The sequence below is a fragment of the Corythoichthys intestinalis genome, chromosome 19, assembly GCF_030265065.1.
Source record: "Corythoichthys intestinalis isolate RoL2023-P3 chromosome 19, ASM3026506v1, whole genome shotgun sequence".
Taxonomy (NCBI): domain Eukaryota; kingdom Metazoa; phylum Chordata; class Actinopteri; order Syngnathiformes; family Syngnathidae; genus Corythoichthys; species Corythoichthys intestinalis.
Window position 1 is genome coordinate 33,302,320 of NC_080413.1, and position 26,256 is coordinate 33,328,575.

Genomic DNA, 26,256 nt, shown 5'->3' on the forward strand with positions numbered 1-26,256 from the left:
ATAACATTAAACTGTGTGAACCTGCTAACCTGCAAAACTCAAGTAGGAAGCTGCTTCGAGAGAAGTGACCTACTCTTTGTGTTTTCTACTGTTAACGTTAATTAAACTGAGAAATGTAGGAACTCTGCTGGAAACTATATTAAAAGACACCAATGTTATGGAGGTGGGAAACACACCACTAATTTTGCTACTTAAAGTCCGACCTATATCAGAGTTGACATAACATTAAACTGTGTGAAATTACAAACCGGCAAAACTCAAGTAGGAAGTTGCTTCGAGAGAAGTGACCTACTCTTTGTATTTTCTACTGTTAACGTTAATTAAACTGTGAGAAATGTAGGAACTCTGCTGGAAACTATATTAAAAAGATACAAACGTTATGGAGGTGGGAAACACCTCTAATTTTGCTACTGAAAATCCGACCCATATCAGAGTAGGCATAACATTAAACTGTGTGAACTTGATACCCTGCAAAACTCGAGTAGGAAGCTGCTTCGAGAGTAGTGTCCTACTGTTTGTGTTTTCTACTGTTAACGTTAATTAAACTGTGAGAAATGTAGTGAACTCTGATGGAATCTATCAAACCAGAAAAACGTTAGCAAGAAGCAGCTTACTGAGAGACGGGTGCTGCACAACGTCATTTGATGCTCACACAACACAACATACACACCATATAATTATAAATAATTATGTACATTTTTAAAAAATGTTTTTTGGGGGGGTACTGTGAGTTACCCACACTAGGGTTGCGATCGACTGGTCGATCGTGATCGACGTAATGAGCACCCCTGATTTAGCATATCAATTAATTCGTGAGAAATGTAGGCCTGCCCCCTGTTCACCCAATCTGTTTGGTCTTATTAATATCCCATCCTGAGCAAAAAGTGTACATGCAGGTTATGCTGTTATATTGCCCCTACCAATGTTGAGACCAAACCTATGCCCTTGGTTGACGAGACAGCTCCTACAGACATTGCACCACAGCTTCCCGTAGGGGCCGGGACAGGCAGAGCATCATGGCGGCTTTTACTGCGATGAACTCAAACACGCTGTGTTCTAACGATAGATATAGATGGAAACAGGACGAAAGTTTTAGTATATACAAGTAAGCAGGAGTGTCTCAAGAGTGATTTGGTCGAGGACTCAAGGTAATTATTATAAAAAATAGCACAATGCATGCGCTTTGAATCGTGAAAAAAACTCAAATGAATGGAAAAAAATTGCGTAACTTTAGCATGAAATATTTACGCAAAATGAATGATAACTGTCCGTTTTTTTCGCTTTTAATCAAGAATATAGACTGTTTTACATTAATATCTGAAGAAATTCTCGGATTTACGTACTTAATTACAGGTATTTTCAACTTAAAACGCTCTTTGTTTGGTGATGGCCGCCATGAAGCGCCCTAGAAATAAAATGTATTATTATTATGTTGTATTTTGTATCAATACACAATAGAGTAACATTCAAATGAAGTCGCTATTTCAGGCAAAAACATATATGATATGTTAAATATTGGTGTTGATCCTGAAAATATAGGTGAATATCTATGCATTTTGGTGATTTTTGTGCATATAGCATAAAATCTGATAATTTTATAGCCATTTTAAAATTTGTTCTAATGATTTTAAAAAAAAAAATTGGGATTTTATCAGGGAACGACTGAATGTTTTTGATGCCGCTGCTCATGGAGACTCATATACATACATATATGGTATGAAAAAGTACCTGAACCTTTTGGAAATTCTCACATTTCTGCATAAAATCACCATCAAATGTGATCTGATCTTTGTCAAAATCACACAGATGAAAATACAGTGTCTGTTTTAATTAAAACCACCCTAACATTTATAGGTTTTCATATTTTAATGAAGATAGCATGAAAACAATGACAGAAGGGGTAAAATAAGTAAGTGAACCATCCGCCTAAGGACTTAAAGAGCAATTGAAACCAATTTTTACCAAACATTATAAGTCAGGTGTGTGCCCAATCACTGATGAGTGGTTTAAAGCTGCCCTGCCTACTATAAAACACACACCTGGTAAGAAATGTCTTGATGAGAAGCATTGACCAAGGACTGTTGATTTGTATTAAGCTGGGAAAGGATACAAAACCATTTCTAAAGGTCTGGATGTACATCAATCGACAGACAGAGAAGTTGTTTACAAATGGAGAGAGTGGCCGTTCAACAAAGATGAAGCCAAGAGATCAGCGAAGAATACTCAGAGAGATAAAAAAAAAAAAAAAAAAAGAACCCTAGAGTGTGTGCTTAAGACTTACAGAAATCACTGGCATAGTCCAATATCTCTGTGCACACATCAACTATATGTAAAACTATGGCCAAGAATGGTGTTCATGGGAGGACTCCAAGGAGCAAGCCACTGCTGTCTAAAAAAAAAACCATTGTTGCTCGTTTAATGTTCGCAAAAAGCCACTTGGACAATCCACAGAAGTTTCGGCAAAATATTTTGTGGACTGATGAAACCAAAGTTGAATTGTTTGGGAGTAACACACAACGTCATTTGTGGAGGAAAAATGGAAGTGTCCACCAACATCAACACTTCGCCCCCACCGTGAAGCGTGGTGGAGGAAGTATCATGATTTGGGGCTGTTTTTCTGCCTCAGAGCCTGGACAAGTCAAAGTCCAGACTTGAACTCCAGCGAGATGCTGTGGCATGACTTAAAGACTCATTGATTCATGCCAGACATCCCAGGTATCTAACTGAACTACAACAGTTTTGTAGCGAAAAATGGGCCATGATTAGTCCTGATCGCTGTGCCAGACTGATCTGCAGCTACAGGAAGTGCCTGGTTGAAGTTATTGCTGCCAAAGGGTGGGGGTTACAAGATATTAAATACGATGGTTTACTTACTTATTTTTCCCCCTTCTGTCATGTTTTGCATACTATCCTCATTAAAATATGAAAACGTATAAATGTTTGGGTGGATTTAGTTAAAGCAGACACTGCTTTTTCATCTGTGTGATTATGACAAAGATCAGATCACATTTGATGGGGATTTTATGCAGAAATGTGAGAAATTCCAAAAGGTTTTTTCATACCACTGCATTCCTAAGAGAGGTGCCTGTTTTGGCTTTAGGTTGCTAGCGGCTTTGGTTTTGAAAATATTTTAAGTTTTTGAAAATATGTCCCCTACTGAGCAGCCCTGTGCCCCGTTTCCCGTCAACTGATAGTGAAGTCTGCATCACTGCTCGGACATGTATAATTGTTAATCATGTTTTTCAACGTAGATGGATGAAATAGGATCTGATATTGCTTCAATGTGAATTTTAGGCTTGGAAGCAAATTTACTAATGCATAACTGACAGTAGATGGCTGAGATACATCATTTTAGAAATGAGATCAGCCTAGTTTTTGAGTCCATGCGGGAGGTTCTGGGAGAAACAGCTGCACTTGCTCAAACTTGCTCTACACTACTGCTTCTTGATGAAAGGAAAATAATACAATCAAACTTTATTTTCTTGGTGGAAAGAGAGAGGAAATTCTTTCATTTTGTTAGATTTGCACTACGGTATAATCCTAGAACACATTGTTAAACCGGTCTTGAAAAATCAGTCAAAATGCATAAAACGGAACTGAAAGCCTTGAAAATCAGTTTTCAGAATTAAAAGAAAAACAGAAGTTACGGTAGCTGGAGTAGCTCACTTTTTGCATTTTAAATAGGCCAAATCAGTACAGTCAATTTCATTCAATACACCTTCTTCTCATCTTCAATGACTCATTTTATTCTTTAATGATGACGTGTCAGGAGCAGCTGGGAGTTAAGTTCTCTGACACAATCTCAAGAGCTGGGTTTGACCATCAGCCCTTATGACTAGATTGTGTTCTTGAGCAAGATACTCAACCTTGACTTGTGACTGTTCCTATTTCATTTATAAGTGAACAGGAGGAAAGAGAATTTAGAGTACCCTGAAAATAGAATAGAGCAATACAAGTGAAAGCACATGAGGAACAATTTCGAAAAACAAAATTATTATTTGTAGTGGAATTAAACTTCTTTTTTTTAGTGTTTGGGCTTTTTCAGTTACCATATTCTGTGGTTATTAGTGAACTTTTATGAAAAGCAGAAGTGTAAAACAGGCTTAGGGAGTTTACAGCTTTTATTTCGAAGGTCTCTCGTGACATTAAGGTTCAAACTCCAGCTTGCTGTGCCACTTTAGTAATGTATTCTTCCACAATTTTGCATGACGCTAAGCAGAATTCATAGAAGACGCATTATATCCAGTTACGATTAGCTTTTGGTTTTGGGTTCTTGAAATTTGGAATGCATTCTATGGGGGATGTAAGAGTAAAGAACCAGTGATTTCGTGAAAAAAAAAAAAAAAAAAAAAAAAAACCTGAAAAAAGCGAAGCAAAACTGCTGTTTTTCAGTTGTTTAGATGCTCATATCTTTCTCATTGGATAATGTTGTTTTATGTAAATGTGTATCACACGTTACATCCGAATTTGCAGGATAACTCGTTTGTTGTTTGATGATGTGATGGACTATAAACCCCGTAAAATATAAGTTGACTTTACTTTAAAAAATGCAAACTTGCAGCCTTAGAAAATGTAATTTATGTTGCTTACATTTATTAGATAGCATTTACCGTAATTTTCGGACCATAAGGCGCACCTGACTATTAGCCACCACCCACCAAATTGGACACAAAAATGGCATGTATTAATAAATAAGCCGCACCAGACTATCAGCCACAGTTGTCCTCACTGTATTATGGGATATTTACACCAAAAGATATTAACTGGCAACACTTCATTTGATAGCAGCATCGTAAGACTGTCATAAGACTAAATGAACCACCATGAAGCTTTGAACCAATTGGCTGCAAAGCTTTATTACTTCAAGAAGCTTCACTTGGCCATCACTGCTTCCTTGGGGGAGACAGTCAACCTGTGCTGCCCCCTGCTGTCAACACTGTTGTCATCAAACATGCCTCCTAGCATGTATTTTGGCGCTACAGATGTAAATAACAACCAAAATTCATATTCTGTGCTAATAATTTCTTCAGTTACTGTTCCAGTTTTTTTGATTAATTGCTAGTTAAGATATTTGGTAACACTTTATTTGACAATGGCGCCATAAGACTCTGTTATGAGTATTGATGAATGCTTATAACAGATGTCATATTGTGTCATCCGGCAAATTATCTCGTTTTGAATGGATGTAAAAGATCCGAACTGGGCATAAATGGAGTTAGTGACATAATTTGCCGGATGACACTTAATGACATCTGTCGTAAGCATTCAGTAATGCCCATGATAGTGTCATGTCATAATTATGACAGTCTTATGAAATTCTTATGACGCCGCTGTCAAATAAAGTCTTACCTATTAACCCAAATAAATTAACAAATAAGCTGCACTGCACTATTAGCCACATGATTCAAAATGAGGGAAAAAGTAGCTACTTACTGTATGGTCCCAAAAGTTTTAAGGACTCAAAATAACCAGAAGCAATAAGAAGGAGATGAGTCGTTGATGGCTTTCTCCACTTTATTGTGGCAATAAGAAAACAAAATAATAGCGGACTGTCGCCACATTCGACCGCGAAGTTTTGCGTCTCGCTGATCTCCTCCTCACCTCCTACCACTCCAGCGTCTCTTAAACGGATCGTGCATAGTGTCTTGTTATTAGCTTTTTGTTTACAAATGTATCGAACACACGACGTGCTGACAACTTTGTTTCTTTATTAACACATGGAGCTAACAGTACAACATAGCTTGGGGCTCTCGGGAGGAAGTGGCGTCTAATGGCGTGAGGAAATGTAGTTTTTTCACACAAGCGAACAGATTACAAAGCACCACTTCAGTGTTGTCCCGAGACTACATTTCCCATGATTCACTGCGTGACATTAAAACCAACATGCTTGTTCGTCAGCTGTCATCTGTCAGCGGCTCTCGTACAGTAAAACAAAAACTAGAAGGCTATCAAGCGATCCCCGTGAAAGAAACGCCGAACCGTACAAATGCAATGCAATGCTTGAAGCATGAAGGTGGAAATACATAATACAAATACAAATAAATGTGCACAAACTCACCGGCGGCGTGTGTCTCTTACGGCAATGTGACCGTGAATTACCGCGACGCCGACCCGCTTATATGCACATCAACACCCCTTTCCCGATTGACAGTGGATTAACCCTTTCGGACAAGATCGTAGATGACGCACAATTTAAACACGCTTAACCTAGCGAACGCAACAACAACTACGATCACACTTACATTTTGGCAAATCCTTGATCATCAGCAGGCCGGTTAAGGAAGCAGGCATCTTCGAAGTGTTTGCAGCAGAGAACACTACTCGATGATGGCGTGAAATTCAATCACTTCGTGCGAACGAAAGATGTCCATTTACGTGCCCTGCTATCCTTTGGCCACTCATACAACTTTTCGTTTGAGTGAGAACAAAACATCGCGACACACCGCCGTGGCATCTTACCGAGAAGCAATGCAACAAACAATACTGTTCCATGGCGGACTTCCCTCGCACTTCCCGGTGTGACGTAATTTCCGAAGATTTCCGAAGATTGCCGGAAAAAAAAACATTTTCGTTGTCAAGGGCGTTGCTATGGGTTAAACAAAGAATCTAGAAGGGTTGCGTTAAAAAAAATAACAAAAATATGCTTATAACTGTTTAGCCATTGATATTATTCAAAAACATGGTTGGCCAACCTTACTTCACATTACTGCTTTAAGACACAAGAGACATTGGCTCTTGACACACCGCTGAATGTTTTGTGAATGCTTGGTGTGAAAGGAGCAATCAGTAGTAAAACCCTCTTTTGTATAACCAGAGGTCTCTTCAATACCTTCACATACTTCACATCGATTGCGGAAGTAAATATTGTGGAGAAGAATGACAGAGACTGGCTTTTGTTTTTAGCACTTGCTGTTCTTGTGCCCCATACACTGCATAACCCGAAGAAATAAACACACTTTAATGAACAAAACACACATTAAATAACGACAGCAATCACTACACTCAGCTGTGGTTGCCACAACTACCCATCATCAGGGGTGAAAGTGGGCATGAACAGTCCGGTAAGAGATTCAGCACATGAACGGGGCGAAACGGTGCTTTGATCCCAAAATTCTGACAGATTTTCATTCAAAATTGTACTTTAAAGTAACAATAAAGTAACATACATGAACAAAATAAGTACAAATGACTTACATTATAAGGGAAAATACAATATTTATAATAGAAATACAATATTTTTATTATATAAGCTGCACACGGAGTCCTTTTCATTGTGTCAAAGTGTCATTTTGTCAGTGTTGTCCCTTGAAAAGATATACTTAAATATCTGCAGAAATGCGAGGGGTGTACTCACTTTTGTGATACACTGTAACTGGAGTCCAGGCCAGGGAGGGTGGTTAGCATGCGCACATTTACACGACTCGTCAAACTCAGATATCTGCTGTAGCTGTGGAGGTTGGTGCAGGTTGTTTTTAGCTTTACTTTAAAATACAATTTTGAATGAAAATCAGTTCCTAATGTATGCCTTGTTACAGTAAGTGTAGCCTGAGACATGTTTAAAACCTGTCTTTTTTGTTTTGTTTATTTGCATTTCTGTGGTTTTAGGAGATTTGAGCCCCCCACCCATTGAAAAAAAAGAAGAAGAAAAAAGAAATCTGGCTCTGTGGCGACCTTTTTGTCAAGGAGTTCTGGCCAGAAATTTTAGCCACTTTCACCCCTGCCCATTATCCAATGTGGCTGAACAGCTAAATAACAGTCACTATTAGAGATGTCCCGATCGCCGATCGATCGGGTCCGATCACGTCATTTTCAAAGTATCGGAATCGGCAAAAAAATGTCGGACATGCCTTTTTTTATTTTTATTTATTTATTTATTTTTTTATTAAATCGTTTTCTGATTACAATATTTAACGCAATTAACGCATGCGCTGCACGACCCACTCACACATTGTCACTTTCAATCTATAATGGCGCCGTTTTACCCATACATTATATAGAGCTAAAAGTCAGCGTAAAACGAGTTTTTTTTAAATGGCTAAAGCCTTACAATCCCTCTCCCAACGATTAGAATAATCGTGGGAAGCAATGTGGGGAAGAAAGGTAGTAGTTGATCTTTTTCTTAACACCCTATGTTATTTCCCAACGCAGAGAAGATATATCAATTGGTACCACGACGCACATTCATGGTTGCACTTCCCATCATGCATTTGGGCAGAAGTTAAATGGCTACAGTATCATTTACTGATAGCTCAAGAAATACACTAGATGGCAATATTTAGTCACAACATACAAATTCACGTGTATCCTTCAAGAATTACAAGTCTTTCTATCCGTGGATCCCTCTCACAGAAAGAATGTTAATAATGTAAATGCCATCTTGAGGATTTTTTGTCATAATAAACAAATACAGTAGTTATGTATTGTATGTTGGATGTATATATTCGTCCGAGTTTTATTCATTTTTTTCTTAATGCGTTGCCAAAATGTATATGATTGGGAAAAATTATCAGGAATGATTGGAATTGAATCGGGAGCAAAAAAAAAAGCAATCGGATCGGGAAATATCGGGATTGGCAGATACTCAAACTAAAACGATCGGATCGGGAGCAAAAAACATGATCGGAACAACCCTAGTCACTATAATATTTTACTCTTTTATAAACTGTCGCGTTGCCTAAAGAGTAAAATATTTACTTACCAAATCAATTAGAAGTAAGTAACATAAGTGAAGGTGCTGAAGAGAGCTCTGGTTGACGAGGCGGTTCACCGTGGAACTGTGCGGGAATGTTTTGGTGTCAGAAAAGCGCGAAATAGCTGACGCAGATCTGCTCATGTCTGAAAGAATGTCCAATGATTTTTTTTTTTTTTTTCATAATTTGACTTAACTGAAATACATCAATTTAGGCATGTTTTCCAGCCCCAAATGACTACTTATTAAAAACTTGTGTTCACAACATTTAAATAAAAATTGAATTTGGTCCACTTGTCATATTTAATTAAGTTGCATATTAGCATTTACAGAATACTGGAGACTAATTCCATGTGTTTTCCAACACACTTGGCCATTAATGATGATTCTGATGTTGTTCCTTTGAATCAAATGTTCCTTCTTTCTAATAAAGAAGCCTGAGTTTTGTTCTTTTCACAGTCCAAGCTCGACAACTCTAAAGCAGATATATCTTGCATATGTTTAAAAGACTACTTCCTATAAAGTAAGTCCTGTAAACAGACTTCATCCCTCATGAAACAATTCCACGCTACAGAGTCATTTATCTGTGAATGGCACATTAAGCGCCCATTTTCTCCCTCGTCTGCGCGACGAACGTCTTCACTGATAATGGCCAAAGATTATGCACATTCATTACCATTATCATTAAAACCATCATTGCCATGCGCTTAGCATAATAACAGTATTTGACTGATTCCCTTCTTAAACCTCTTTCCTATATGTTGGAAGGAGCTATCTGCATATTTCTTTTAAGAGTCATTTGTCTTACGTCGTAAAATATTACATGCAATATTTCACTACCAGTCAAAAGAGCAAATACGGCTTTTGAATGATGCATACTGGAGAATTTCTTCCAAGTGTCATTTTCTATTATCATAATTGGAATTTCTTCATTAATCCCTGCGTGCGGCATATTGCATGCACCTCTTTAAGTTTTTTTTTTTAATTGTAAATGTACTTACTGAAGGAATGTTGGCAAAAAATTGAGCAATATTAGAATACAGTGAAAGAAAATAAAATTCCTCGAAGTAGAGACGGAGCATATTTACCGTAATTTTCCGACTATAAACCTCTAATTTTCAATCCTGCGGTTTATAGGCCAGTATGTCCTTTTTGTTGATTTTTATGGGTTAATAGGTACCACTTTTTTATAGAGGTATACAAATAAAATTGAATTTGAATTGAATTGAATTAAGGACATTATGAATCATGTCACTAACTCCATTTATGTTCATCTCTGATCTTTGCATCCATTCAAAAGTGAGGTAATTTGTCCGATGACACAAAATGACATCTGTCGTAAGCAGGGCTGTCAACAGACTTGAAGGGTCCCGGGGACAAGAGACCATTATTGTCCCCCTACACCACACCCCTGCAACCGGCTTGTCACGACAACATACGCAGTACTTTTAACGCTTTGCAAGCAACGACAGTGTAAATATTCAAATAATTTAATTTGAGATGAGAGTTAGATTTAACAGACCGTAATGTAATGTGACACATTATAAACAAACAATTTCCATCTATTGTCCTATTTAGGCTACAATACATTACAACTGAGAGTGCTATGCCTGCCTGCTGAGCAACAAAACAGTTTAACTTAAACATCCTGTGTTATGGATTCGTATTAGCGTTTGCTATACTCCACAGTGGGTTGTACACCCAAGATAAATCCAGCCGCCGTACCCGAGTCTGTTCAGCCTTCCTGCTCCCAACAGACTAAAATATATCTCTGATCTCCCATCACTGTCTCTCTCCTCGGTGTGAGCAGCATGTCTTCTCATACCGCAGCCCAATAGGCTACAAGCAGCCGATGACAGACTCGAATCGGGCTTTGGTCACGGTGATCGCGAATGTAAACGTTCAGTGTTAGCAGCTGTTGTTCACTTACCAACATCACCATCCACAGCTAACTCTAGCCCTAAATGTCTGGCTTCTTTACCCCTTTGAAAAATTTCTTATTCATTCACCTCTATGATCTATATCTCTTTTTCTTTTTTCATTTCTTTTCTGCGCACCGGATTTATGACGACTCGCCATGTTTAGAGTTTATAACAATGACAGATTTAAATTTCCCGCCTCAGGGCACGTGCATGGTGTAGCCTTTAGTGGGCCAGAGCAGGGTCAAACCATTCTCTGCTAAGACAGAGTGGGTAGGGGGTGGGGGTGTTGTGCAAAAAAGGAAAAAAATGTATATTTGAAACATTTCAAATTTTAAAGTTTTTAAGTATATATCGAGTAGAACATAATATTTAATCAGACAATGATTTAAATAAAAAACAAATATGTGAATGTAAAGTAAAATAAATCAAGGGTCATTCAGGGGCCCCTATGGTCCTGAGCCCCTGGACAACATACCCGGTTGCCCCACCCTGTCAATGGGCTTGGTCGTAAGCATTCATTAATGCTAATGGCTGTGTCATGTCATAATGATGATGGTCTCATAACAGTCTTATGGCGCCAATGTCAAATAAAGTGTTAGCAAATACCTAGCAATTAATGAAACAACTGGAACAGTAACTGAAGAACATGAATTTTGATTGTTATTTGCATATGTAACTCGGCGATGCATGTTAGGAGGCATGTTGAATGACAACATTGTTGACAGCAGGTGGCAGCAGAGGTTGACTGTCTCCCCCAAGGGAGCAGTGACGGCCAAATGAAGCTCCTTGAAACTATGAAGCTTTGCAGCCAATTGGTTCAAATGTTGACGGTGGTTCATTTGAATTTATGACAATCTTATGACGCATCTGTCAAATATAGTGTTACAGGTTAATTTTGCTGTTAATATCTCATAACACAGTGAGGGCAGCTGCGGCTTTTAGTCCAGTGTGGCATATCTATGAACGTATTCGTATTCGTATTCATGTCAAATTTGGTGGGTGGCGTCTTATAGTGAGGTGCGCCTTTTAGTCGGAAAATTAACTTACATTCCATTTTTTGGGTGTGTTCAATGTATTTATTCAGATTTAACAGCAATGGAAAGATAAGATAAAACATGTTTTTTCCCTTATTTTCCCCAAAGTATACTCATAGACTTCATAATTATATTAACGGGACAGATTCCCCAGAGACTGCTGCACGCCTTTTCGTTGGGGGCCATCCCACACTCCGCTTCAGTTATTCGCAGTCGTCTTCTCAAACACATGCAGCGACCCAACGCCGGATTTAGGTTGGAAAAAGTACGAAAGCTATACCGAATAGGAACAGGAAGGATTGTCTCAGGAGTTATTTGTTCGAGGATTCAAGGGTAATTATTAAATTTTTCGTACGATACATGCATTTTGAAACGTGAAAAAACCAATGGGAGAAATTAGCCGCTACAGCATTAGCGTTATACTTCGCAATATTTAGGTAAAATAAATACTAACTCCCCTTTTTTTTTTTTTTTTTTTTTTTTTGCTTTTAACCAAGAATCGAGACTTTTTTTCGTCCATATCTTTAAAGAATTCAGGGATTTAAGCATTTATTCATGAGAATTTCAACGTAAAAAGCTTTTTGTGGTGATAAGGCGGCGCCACAGTTGCTTAAAGACTAGAAGCACATTTGCCATATTTACGTAAAATAAATGCTACTTCGACGGTTTCTTTTACTTTTAATCAAGAAGACTGTTTTGCGTCCATATCTATAAAGAATTCAGGGATTTAAGCATTTATTCATAAGAATTTCAACGTAAAAAGCTCTTTGTGGTGGTAAGGCGGCGCCACAGTTACTTAAAGACTAGCAGCACATTCGACATCTTCACGTAAAGTAAATGCTAACTGCCATTTTTTTTTTTGTTTTTTTTTCTTTTAACCAAGAATCGAGACTGTTTTATGTCCATACCTATAAAGAATTCAGTGATTTAGGCATTTATTCACAATAATTTTCAACTGAAAAAGCTCTTTGTTTACACATGGCGGCCGCTAATTTCCTTACTGACTAGCCCCATAGTAAGCAATATTTACGTATGCTAACTGCCCGTTTTTTTGCTTTTAACCAAGAATTGAGACTGTTGTACGTCCATATCTATAAAGAATTCAGGGATTTGAGCATTTATTCACAAGAATTTTCAACGGAAAAAGCTCTGTCTGTGTTTCCACTCGGTCAGCTTTGACAGAGATAGGCCCCCTATAACTCGGCCCGGTGTCCCATCAATACATTCTTAAGAAGTCTATAGTATAATTTTAAAAAATTAAAAATCATTTCAATTAATGGTTTTCAAGCACAGCAAATGTACCGTAATAATTATAATATAAATTAGATATATATGAAAGAAAATTATTTGCATGCATATTTCTTACCATTATTAAATAAAATACTGTATTTATTTATTTTTTTAATTAAAAAAAAAAAAATTCAGAAATTGACTGAGGGCGTGAAGTTTGAAGCACGATATAGCGAGGGATTACTGTAGTAATTCTAAATGAATCCTTATGTTACATTTTGAATGAATTCTTGGTGGGTTTACAACTGAAGACGTGACTTCCTGCAATCTTATAATACACAAATAATTACAAAGGACATGTTTTTAAAAGTTTATTTTTATATGACCATGATTAGCCATTTTGTCCTTCCTTTTTGTACATATTCTATATTTGGAATGAAGTATTAAATACAGTGTGTGAATGTATTTATCATTAAGAATTGACTCTGTTGAATTGATTGATCTGATGTTAAAGCAATGAAGCAATATGGAGCACACAATTTGGCTGTAACCAACAGAGGCACAATTGAGTCAGTCTCACCTATAACCGAAATAAATCTGTGTAAATCTTAAATGAAGAGATTTTTTTTTAATTAATTCATTCAATGTGGTTTAAGTGGCCAATGTCCATCCTTTTTGCATAAAGACTGTATTTTTTTTAAATTCTAATTTATGCATCATTTTCTTTAAAGTGCTTTTTCTGAAGTTGGATTTAAGTCAAGTACGCCTCAGTCCATTACAAAATGCTGCTAAGTGCCGTCTCAGCACAGCGTGGGACGATCTTGTTAATTAAGTAGTAATCAGTTGTGATGCGGGTACTGCTAATGGTGAAGATGGTACCACCGGAGCAACAGGGAGACGGATGGGAAAAACAACGCTCCTTAGTAAAGATATGCCCTCAGGTGCAGATTGTTATTTACAGAATCATCTCTGAGGACAAAATCCAAAATCAAAACGTTTCACAGTCAACAGTGGAGCACAAAGCAAAAACACAAGTGCGGGAGAAAATATTCAAGGTGATAACTCGTTGTCAATAATATCCCTCTGGGATTGATTATCCATGACAATTACACCCAAGAGACACCAAGTTTTTTTCCCCTTATCTCAAAGTGCATTTTCTCTCTGCACAATCGTGACATTAGTGGCTCCACACATATAGAAAGTCTGACAAAAGAGGGGGAGAAAAAACATGTCCCTACCTTTATGTGTGATGTAGAGATATTCTCAGAGTACTTCTTCTGTGGCTACGAGAGAGTTTGTGATCTCAGCTTGTATCCTTAGGCTAAGGGTTTCAACAACTGAACACATACCTCCTCTGAGGCTTCTTATAAAGGCACACCCCTTCCCTCCTGTCTCAGCACCCAACCTCCTCCCACTCAAACATAATCATAGTGAGAGTGGGGTGATTCCCCCAATCTGTTACGTATGAACCGGGCACACACACACCCCGCATGGCCCGTGCTGACGTAGCAAGCAGTGCCTACGCCATCGGTTTCGTCTTCATTGAGCACCTAATGGAACTCTAAAAATATGCATCACCCAGATGCTTGGCGTCGAAGGTGTTCATAAAACCCAAAACTTTGCTTGAGGAAAACAATGCCGCCACAGAGTCACCTCATTACAACTGAGATGTGTCAACTATAAAGAACTTGGGCAAGACATGGGAGTCAACTTTAAACGGTAATGGTACACAACAAACTGTATGACATTTATGTTTTATGAATGGTAGGTAATAGAGAGCAATTAACAGGAATAGCATATGCAGCCAATGCGGGTTTGGAGATGGCAGGTGACGCATGAAGGACATTTAGAAAACCAAGTGCACTGCCAGGAGAACTTTCAAAGGAAGCTATTTTGAATCATATTATATTAGTTACCTCTGGTACATACTGTAACCAGTTACAGATACTGGTCTTTCAGTGAGGGGAAGCTCAAAGTGTGTCTGCCTGTGAGTGCTTGGTGATGGTGGAGGGGCTCAGCGGCTCGGTAGGGAAAGTAACTAGCGTGCCGGACGTCAAGTCTCCAATACAAGCAGCTACAATAGAAAAAAAACACCAGAAATAAGCTGGATTTTTCGCTAGTCGTTTTTAACAAAGCAAGTGCACTCCTCAGCACATATATACTACCAGAAGAAAAAATCTGATCACTGGGAAAAAAAGAAGTCTAAAGTGTACAAGCTTTAGCATTGTGTGCAGAGGACCACAGATCTGGAATGAACTTTACGAAACACTTAAAATGGCGTACTTCATCTCTATCTTTAAGAAAAAAAATGAAAACTCATCTCCTAGCAATATACGTATAATATGCTGATTCTTTGAATAACATTGCTGAAGGCTGAGTTACAGTGTATCACAAAAGTGAGTACACCCCTCGCATTTCTGCAGATATTTAAGTATATCTTTTCATGGGACAACACTGACAAAATGACACTTTGACACAATGGAAAGCAGTCAGTGTGCAGCTTATGTAATGGAGTTAATTTATTTTCCCCTCAAAATAACTAGCCATTACTATCTAAACCCCTGGCAACAAAAGTGAGTACACCCCTTTGAAAAAATGTACATCCCTAAATGTCCAAATTGAGTACTGCTTGTCATTTTCCCTCCAAAATGTCATGTGACTCGTAACAGGAGTGCTGTCAGCATTGCTGCAGAGATTGAAGAGGTGGGGGGTCAGCCTGTTAGTGCTCAGACCATACGCTGCACTCTACATCAAATTGGTGTGCTTGGCTGTCACCCCAGGAGGAAGCCTCTTCTGAAGACAGTACACAAGAAAGCCTGCCCGTCTCATCAGACCATAGGACATGGTTCCAGTAATCCATGTGCTTTGTTGACATGTCTTCAGCAAACTTGCTTTCTTGTGTACCGTCTTGTGTTTGGAAGCGAATGGCCACACGAAGCGATGACCCAGCTGTCCAAAAACTGCATATGTTTGCTGTGCGTCTGTCACTTATTTACATTTTACACTTCAAGTACAGTGGGTATTTGATACACAGTCAATGGGAAAACCCATTGGCAGTGTATCAAATACTTGTTCTCCCCACTGTATGTGAAGAATAAAGCACAGGTTTGGTGTCAAAAGAGTTGTTTTGATGTTTAATTTTCAACAACAGACAGTTCTCACACTTGATACATCATCACTGATTGAAAGTGCCTCGGTGCTTTTATGATAACGTGTTCACCATCAAGGCTTCCATCGCCGTTTGGGAAGTTTCATAGCCGCCAGAAATCTACTATGGCTTCCCACTGGTTGGTTGTCGGACACGGCAAAGAAATCGGACAAAACGTTGCACAACGCAGCTTCCTGGCTTCCACCCGATGCTAGAATTCATAATGTGACTGCCAGTCTCTGCGGCATCAACAGTCGTACAGACCACCTCCGCAACAGTCTTGTGCGTCGCCTGCGCCTCAACATTTGGATGATCAACATTTGTTGTTCAATGTTGATGAGCTGAAGATCCACATTCAAGCATTCCATGTCCGTTGCCTTTGTTGTCTAACTGGAAGAAAACTCAAGGAATTCAACAAGAGTCCCCCAAAACCGCACACACACAAGGCAACACCCCTCTGGTGGCTTGGCGGTGAATTACAGAACAACGCGTACCCTTGCTGCAGAACTATCGAATGCTTATTGTAAGGTCTACATCGTCGCTACGCCGTCACCGCATTGCAGAAGCATAACTCAGGCTTTAGAGATTCAAAGTGTCCAATGGCCAGGATAAACCCACTCTTTAGCCAATGATTCGTCTTGTTTCGCTGTAGTGGAACAATGTCCTCTCAACTCAAGAGACGCAGAGCCTTCACGCTGGTTAAAGGACTGTGAAGCTGCACAAATGAACGAAAAGTAAGCCACATTGTAACCGGTGATATGAAGCTAATTCTGAACAATAGTTGAGCACCTTGCAGCTCATATTTAGTCAATGACATGAATACACAACAGTATACATTTGATCACTTATTTTTTTTACATTTTGAGGGAAGCTCAGCTTCCCTTACAGGCTTGAAGCAATCGCTTCTGACTTTAACATGAGCTACATCATAAGAAATGTGCTCTTTTCCACCTTTGTGAAGTTGGCCCCCCATCAGACGCAAATGCGAGTCACATCATCACTCGAAATTGATATCTTAAGCACCCCATTTACTGCAAAATGGACCGAAAGGGGTGCCTTTAGTTTGTGCTACGTTTGCATTAGTTGTTGGGACACCCCTCTGTTATTGAGAGAGTTGGTACGATTCGTATATATCTTAACATCTATAAAACCATAGCATCAAAAACAAAAAAAATTACAGCACAAAGGTAGTATAAAAGATTGGCACCATTTCGGGTCATTTTGCAATAATTGGTTGACTGTGTGACATCCTCACTAGACATTAACATCTCAATAACTACAAATGATAGCAGCACGAACAAAAAATTTTACAGCGCAAACCACCACAAACAATTGACACCATTTTTAGCCATTGTTAGTCAAAATAGGGGGCTGATTGACCTCAGATGGACCTATAGAATAATTATTAATATCTCAAAAACGAAAGCAGCACAAACAAAAAATTTTTCAGGACAAACGAGCACAAACGTACAGTTGTATGAGAAAATATCTGAACCTTTTGGAATTTAACACTTTTCTGCATAAAATCACCATCGAATGTTACCTGATCTTTGTCAAAATCACACAGATGAAAAAAAAAGCCTGCTTTAACCAAAACCACCCAAACATTTATAGGTTTTCATATTTTAATGAGGATAGCATCAAACAATGACAGAAGGGGGAAAAAATAATAAGTGAACCCTCTGCCTAAGGAGATTTAAAGAGTAATTGAAACCAATTTTACCCAAACATTTTAAGTCAGGTGCGTGCCCAATCAATGATGAGTGGTTTGAAGCTGCCATGCCCATTATAAAACACACACCTGGTAAGAAATGTCTTTATGAGAAGCATTGTCTGATGTGCTTCAAAGGAGCTGTCTGAAGACCTGCAATAAAGGATTGTTGATTTGCATAACAGTTCAGCGCATAATACTCAGACAGGCAAAAAATAAACCAAGAAATCACTGGCACAGTCCAATATCTTTGTGCACACATCAACTACATGTAAAACTATGGCCATGGTTCATGGGATGACTCCACGGAGGAAGCCACTGCTGTCTAAAAAAAAACATTGTTGCTCATTTCATGTTCGCAAAAAGGCACTTGGACACCCCAGAGAGGTTTTGGCAAAATATTTTGTGGACTGATGAAACCAAAGTTGAATATTTTGGGAGTAATACACAATATCATGTGTGGAGGAAAAATGGAAATGCTCACCAACATCAACACCTCATCCCCACCGTGAAGCATGGTGGAGGGAGCATCATGGTATGGGGTTGTTTTGCTACATTAGGGCCTGGACAACTTGCAATCATTAATGGAAGAATAAATTCTTAAGTTTATCAGGATGTTTTGCAGGAAAACTTGAGGCCATCTGTCAGACAGTTGAAGCCAAAAAGAGGATGGATGCTGCAGCAAGACAATGATCGAAAACACAGAAGTAAATCAATTTCAGAATGGTTTCAGCAGAACAAAATACACATTCTGGAGTGGCAAAGTCAAAGGCTAGACTTGAATATTGAGATGCTGTGGAAAAGACAGTGATTCATGCCAGACATCCCAGGAATCTGACTGAACTACAGCAGTTTTTGTAAAGAAGAATGGACCAAGATTAGTGTTTTTGTAGAGAAGAATGGACCAAGATTAGTCTTGATCAATGTGCCAGACTGATCTGCAGCTACATGAAGCGTTAAAGTTATTTCTGCCAAAGGGTGGGCCACAAAATATTAAATGCATAAGCGGATTTTATGGGGCGCCAGGGGGGCCAGGCCCCCCCTGGTGTCCGAAAAGTATCATTGCATGTAACTGATTTTCCTATATATAAAAGTTGAAAAGCAATAAAACTGCAACAAAAATGAATGAAATGAACAAAAATATATATTTTTATAATGGGTCAAAATTATTTTTAGAGCACCTTAGTCGGTCATTTGCTTTGCATATAATTAAAAAAAAAAATTGGGGGGAATTTTTTTTTTTTTTTTTAATGCCTTTTTTCCTTTAACCGAATATATATATATATATATATATATATATATATATATATATATATATATATGTTTTTTTTTTTTTTTTGTTTTTGTTTTTTTTTTTTTGAAGCAACTTTTTGGGGGGATTGAGTGATTTAGATACAAATGTCCTAAACAGGGTTAGGGTTAGGGTTTAGGGTTGATTGCTTCAATCAAAGAAAACTTTTTCAATAAAAAATTAAGTGTTCAAATGCAAATTTGTCAATCTCAAATGTTTTTTCGCATTCAAAAACTTTTTCTATGATTAAAATTTTTCTTTTTTTGATTGAAGTGATTTTCTTTTTTAAAATCTGTATTTTTTTTAAGCAACTTATTTTTTGACTGAATAATAAAAACAAAAATGTCCGAGCCAAAATGTGGCCCAAAAACAAATAATAAAAAAAAAATCTAAGAAAAATAGCTTTCACATGCATTTTTTTTTTTTTTTTCAGATTTATTTTTGCATTCAAACACATTGAGTTTTAAATTTATTTTTGCATTCAAACACTTTTTTTTTTTAATTGAAGCGACATTTTTTGGGGTTGAATAATAAGACACATATCTACCTCCATATGGCTCCGCCCAGGGGATACAATTTTTGACTGGGGTGACTACATTGACACGACACTGGTGGGCCTACCATATTCAATGGATGACGATCTTTGCGATAAGTATTGCCTAAGCAGTCTGATTTAGAATTCCCCTCAAGAATGATGGGAAACAAAAAACGCTCATTGTCAAATTATTATAAATATTCTTGTAATTTTATTGCTGACACTGCGTTTTGGGGTCATCAACATTGTGCCCCTCCTGCCCCAAAAGTCAAACTCCGCCTATGATTAAATGTGATGGTTCACTTACTTATTTTTCCCCTTCTGTCATTGTTTGCATACTATCTTTATTAAAATATGAAAACCTATAAAAGTTTGGGTGGTTTTAGTTAAAGCAGACACATTTATTTCAACTGTGTGATTTTGACAAAGATCAGATCACATCTGATGGTGATTTTATGCAGAAATGTGAGAAATTCCAAAAGATTCAGATACTTTTTCATACCACTGCAGCACAAACGAATGACATATTTTTTTTCATCGAACAGGGCAACTTCATGGAGGTCTCTTTTCTTCCTCAATGTTGCTCATTTTGATTTGGCGTGACGTGCAAAACTTTTTAGGACACTTCTTCATTTCATAACTTTGGACACAACAGTGATTTTTTTGCCTTTATTGTTAAAGTATACCAACAAATTATTCACCTCCTTAAAGAGGACTACTCTTCAGAACAGCAGTTTCAATCAGATGTTGAAAACGCCTGTTGATGTAAACAGAGCAATAACAAGCAACATTTAGCAGATTTAAAAGGAAAGAGATACTCTTTTCCGACCAGACAGCTAATACTGTCTTTGCAGCATAGTAAAGTCTAGAGAATGGTCAAAAAGTCAAGAGCGAAGGCAATTTCTCTTCATAAGGGTAAGGACATAAAAAGCAACGGCATGGAACATTTCAAGAAAAACATTGTGGATGCAGGATTGCTAGGTTTAAAGGCACATGGAAATGCCTCTTGGTCTGATTTTAAATAAGATGAAAAATAAATAAATCTCAAGCTGTCTAAACTTAAGAGGTTATTTTTTTTAATAAAACATTTTGGTGAATTAACATCCACATTTTTTTTTTTTTAAGAGATTATACTACAACTACTAATACTACTACTGTGCCTTATAATGCGGTCAGCCCTCCCTATGAAAACAGCATAGACTTCATAATACTTGACAGGACACGGGAAACGGGGTCGATCCATAGGGGGCCTATTTTCAAAAACTTCAAATTCAAATATTTTCAAAACCAAAGTTGCTACTGACCAAAAAACAAAACAGGCACCTACCTTAGCCATATATGAGTCTCCATGAGCAGCGGCATCAAAAAATTCAAAGTCATTTCCTTATAAAGTACCGATTAATTATTTTTTATATAACTATAACAAAACTTAAAATAGCTATAAAATTCTCAGCTTTTACACTAGATGCACAAAAATCACCAAATGCAGATAATATAATCACCTATATTTTCAGGATGAATAGCAATATTTAACATATCATATAGGTTTTTGACCAAAATAGCAACTTAATTTTATTTTTCATTTACTGTAAGTTTTCAACAGCTAATAACTCACTCAAGTTAACGTCAGAAATTTAATACTTGAGGAAAACATGCAGAATCAATTATATACAGTATAATATGTAAATAGATTATTAATAAATTATATATACAATCACAACTTATTATAGAATAGAATAGCCCTTCATTATCATTATACAGTTATACAATGAAATTGTGGAGCATCCCTTTACAGTGCAGGATAAGTTAAAATCTCAAAAGTGACGTGCAAGTATGAAATCTAAATAAACATAAATATAAAATGCCTATGAGATAGTCCTGTTACCAGGATGTGAGCCTCATCTTTCAACAGTCACATAGCCTTTTTCTATGCCTTGCGTTTCCTGGTCACTTCGACTCGTACAAGTCCCTGTTCCTCGCCGTCTCCTTTCTGCCCTCCTCAACTCTGCTCCTTTTCCTGCCGGCTGGCCACTCCAAGGCCTTGTTCTCCCTCGCTTCTACAGTCACATCCTTGGAGCAGTTCGCACAAAAACAGTTGAAGAGGGACCGCCAGGAACTCCAGCAGGTGCTCTTGTGCTTCCTGCACATCAGGAAGTCCCACAGCGACATTCCGAAGGACGCCATGTGAGCCATGGGGAGAGATGCCGCTTGAGGACCGCCCGGCCCGTCTCCAGGTCTCCCTTGTCCTCTGAAACATCTCCAGGGTGTCGGCCCTGTGTGTCCCTGTGTTCCTCCTTGCCCGTGCGACCGTGTTGGGGTTGACAACCGCCATGATGAGCCTGACGCTCTGCTTCTCGATCAAAGCGCACGCCAGCATATTCTGGGTCAACTTGTAGCCAGCCTTGACAGACTTGTAATTCTCCCACCTAGCCAGCACCTTCCGGCTCGAGAATCAGGCCGTCCTCATCCTCTTAGGCTCCTAAAAAACATGTTTTAGAAAGATAGCTGTTCTGATTCATCTTTTTTACAGTGCCTTGCAAAAGTATTTGGCCCCCTTGAACCTTGCAACCTTTCGCCACATTTCAGGCTTCAAACATAAAGATATAAAATTTTAATTTTTTGTCAAGAATCAACAACAAGTGGGACACAATCGTGAAGTGGAACAAAATTTATTGGATAATTTAAACTTTTTTAACAAATAAAAAACTGAAAAGTGGGGCGTGCAATATTATTCGGCCCCCTTGCGTTAATACTTTGTAGCGCCACCTTTTGCTCCAATTACAGCTGCAAGTCGTTTGGGGTATGTTTCTATCAGTTTTGCACATCGAGAGACTGACATTCTTCCCCATTCTTCCTTGCAAAACAGCTCGAGCTCAGTGGAGAGTGTTTGTGAACAGCAGTCTTCAGCTCTTTCCACAGATTCTCGATTGGATTCAGGTCTGGACTTTGACTTGGCCATTCTAACACCTGGATACGTTTATTTTTGAACCATTCCATTGTAGATTTGGCTTTATGTTTTGGATCATTGTCCTGTTGGAAGATAAATCTCCGTCCCAGTCTCAGGTCTTGTGCAGATACCAACAGGTTTTCTTCCAGAATGTTCCTGTATTTGGCTGCATCCATCTTCCCGTCAATTTTAACCATCTTCTCTGTCCCTGCTGAAGAAAAGCAGGCCCAAACCATGATGCTGCCACCACCATGTTTGACAGTGGGGGTGGTGTGTTCAGGGTGATGAGCTGTGTTGCTTTTACGCCAAACATATCGTTTTGCATTGTGGCCAAAAAGTTCAATTTTGGTTTCATCTGACCACAGCACCTTCTTCCACATGTTTGGTGTGTCTCCCAGGTGGCTTGTGGCAAACTTTAAACGAGACTTTTTATGGATATCTTTGAGAAATGGCTTTCTTCTTGCCACTCTTCCATAAAGGCCAGATTTGTGCAGTGTACGACTGATTGTTGTCCTATGGACAGACTCTCCCACCTCAGCTGTAGATCTCTGCAGTTCATCCAGAGTGATCATGGGCCTCTTGGCTGCATTTCTGATCAGTTTTCTCCTTGTTTGAGAAGAAACTTTGGAAGGACGGCCGGGTCTTGGTAGATTTGCAGTGGTCTGATGCTCCTTCCATTTCAATATGATGGCTTGCACAGTGCTCCTTGAGATGTTTAAAGCTTGGGAAATCTTTTTGTATCCAAATCCGGCTTTAAACTTCTCCACAACAGTATCTCGGACCTGCCTGGTGTGTTCCTTGGTTTTCATAATGCTCTCTGCACTTTAAACAGAACCCTGAGACTATCACAGAGCAGGTGCATTTATACGGAGACTTGATTACACACAGGTGGATTCTATTTATCATCATCGGTCATTTAGGACAACATTGGATCATTCAGAGATCCTCACTGAACTTATGGAGTGAGTTTGCTGCACTGAAAGTAAAGGGGCCGAATAATATTGCATGCCCCACTTTTCAGTTTTTTATTTGTTAAAAAAGTTTAAATTATCCAATAAATTTTGTTCCACTTCACGATTGTGTCCCACTTGTTGTTGATTCTTGACAAAAAAATTAAATTTCATATCTTTATGTTTGAAGCCTGAAATGTGGCGAAAGGTTGCAAGATTCAAGGGGGCCGAATACTTTTGCAAGGCACTGTAGTAAGTGAATAATGCTGGCTACTTACTTCAGCCCCAGGACAACTGGGCAGCACCATACAGCCGTTGTTGTGGAAGCTGCTCTAGATGTTCTTCCAAAGGTGCACGGGGTCAAAGTAGACGAAGATCTGCTTGTTGCTGGAGGCGTATGGGTTGGTATAGGACCATTGTGTTTAACTGAAAGTTATTAGATTGAAATATTACATAAAATAAAACACGCAAAAGCTGATTGTTTTTTAATATGGACGCAGCAATGTCTAAAAATCTAGAGATACAAAATCCAACATGGTCGCCTTAGCAAAACAATTAGCTTTTTCCGTTGAAAATTCTTGTGAATAAATGCTTCACTCCCTGAATTCTTTATAGATATGGACGTAAAACAGTCTCGATTCTTGATTAAAAGCAAAAGAAACCGTCGAGGTAGCATTTATTTTACGTAAATATGGCGAATGTGCTGCTCGTCTTTAAGTTCGCTGTGGCGCCGCCTTACCACAAGTCCGCAACAAAAAGCTTTTTCTGTTGAAATTCTGGTGAACAAATGCTTAAATCCCTAAATTCCTTATAGATATGGACGTAAAACAGTCTCGATTCTTGGTTAAAAGCAACAAAAAAAAAAGAAGGAAAAAAAACGGGCAGCTTGAATTTACTTTATGTAAATATGTCGAAGAATGATACTAGTCTGTTAGCTCTTTGTTATGATAAAGGGGCTGCCACAATGGCTTTTTCCGTTGAAAATTCTTGTAAATAAATGCTTTAATATCTGAATGCCCCCCAGCTGCTGAAGCTAACTCTTGGGACATGGAATGTCACCTCTCTGGCAGGGAAGGAGCCTGAGCTGGTGTGTGAGGCAGAGAAGTTCCGACTAGATATCGTCGGACTCTCCTCCACACACAGCTTGGGTTCTGGTGCCAATCCTCTCGAGAGGGGTTGGACTCTCTTCCACTCTGGAGTTGCCCATGGTGAGAGGCGCCGGGCAGGTGTGGACATACTTATTGCCCCCCGGCTTGGCGCCTGTACGTTGGGGTTTACCCCGGTAGACGAGAGGGTAGCCTCCCTCCGCCTTCGGGTGGGGGGACGGGTTCTAACTGTTGTTTGCGCTTATGCACCGAACAGCAGTTCAGAATACCCACCGTTTTTGGAGTCCTTGGAGGGTGTGCTAGAGAGCGCCCCCTCTGGGGACTCCCTCGTTCTACTGGGGGACTTCAATGCTCACGTGGGCAATGACAGTGAGACCTGGAGGGGCGTGATTGGGAGGAACGGCCCCCCCGATCAGAACCCGAGTGGTGTTCTGTTATTGGACTTCTGTGCTCGTCACGGTTTGTCTATAACGAACACCATGTTCAAACATAGGGGTGTCCATATGTGCACTTGGCACCAGGACACCCTAGGCCGCAGTTCGATGATCGACTTCGTAATCGTGTCATCGGACTTGCGGCCGCATGTTTTGGACACTCGGGTGAAGAGAGGGGCGGAGCTGTCAACTGATCACCACCTGGTGGTGTGTTGGCTCCGATGGCGGGGGAAGATGCTGGCCAGACCTGGCAGGCCCAAACGTATTGTGAGGGTCTGCTGGGAACGTCTGGCAGAATCCCCTGTCAGAAAGAGTTTCAACACCCACCTCTGGCAGAACTTCTCCCTTGTCCCGGGGGAGGTGGGGGACATTGAGTCCGAGTGGGCCATGTTTCGCACCTCCATTGTTGAGGCGGCCGATCAGAGCTGTGGCCGTAAGGTGGTTGGTGCCTGTCGTGGCGGCAATCCCCGAACCCGCTGGTGGACACCAGCGGTAAGGGATGCCGTCAAGCTGAAGAAGGAGGCCTATCGGGCCTTTTTGGCCTGTGGGACTCCGGAGGCAGCTGACAGGTACCGGCTGGCCAAGCGGACTGCGGCCTCGGCGGTCGCCGAGGCAAAAACTCGGACATGGGAGGAGTTCGGTGAAGCCATGGAAAACGACTTCCGGACGGCTTCGAGGAAATTCTGGTCCACCATGCGGCGTCTGAGGAGAGGAAAGCAGTGCACTATTAACACTGTGTATAGTGAAGATGGTGTACTGCTGACCTTGACTCGGGACGTCGTGAGTCAGTGGGGAGAATACTTCGAAGCCCTCCTCAATTCCACCGACACGCCTTCCTTTGAGGAAGCAGAGTCTGGGGACTCTGAGGTGGGCTCTTCGATCTCTGGGGTTGAAGTCACTGAGGCGGTTGGCAAGCTCCTCGGTGGCAAGGCCCCGGGGGTGGATGAGATCTGCCCGGAGTTCCTAAAGGGTCTGGATGTTGTAGGGCTGTCATGGCTGACACGCCTCTACAACATCGCGTGGACATCGGGGACAGTGCCTCTGGATTTGCAGACCGGGGTGGTGGTCCCCCTTTTTAAAAAGGGGGACCGGAGGGTGTGTTCCAATTATAGAGGAATCACACTCCTCAGCCTCCCCGGTAAAGTCTATTCAGGGGTGCTGGAGAGGAGGGTCCGTCGGGAAGTTGAATCTCGGATTCAGGAGGAGCAGTGTGGTTTTCATCACGGCCGTGGAACAGTGGACCAGCTCTACACCCTCGG

At 39.7% G+C, this 26,256-nt stretch overlaps 1 protein-coding gene across 1 annotated transcript in view; it reads right to left on the reverse strand.

Annotated features, from left to right (window-relative positions):
• pnocb (prepronociceptin b) overlaps positions 1-14,260 on the reverse strand; it is an 83,798-nt gene extending 69,538 nt beyond the window's left edge. Inside the window, exon 1 of the mRNA XM_057822143.1 lies at positions 14,114-14,260. The gene's annotated coding sequence lies outside the window, so the exon portion shown is untranslated. The remainder of the gene's footprint in view (positions 1-14,113) is intronic.
• Positions 14,261-26,256: the final 11,996 nt, after the last annotated feature.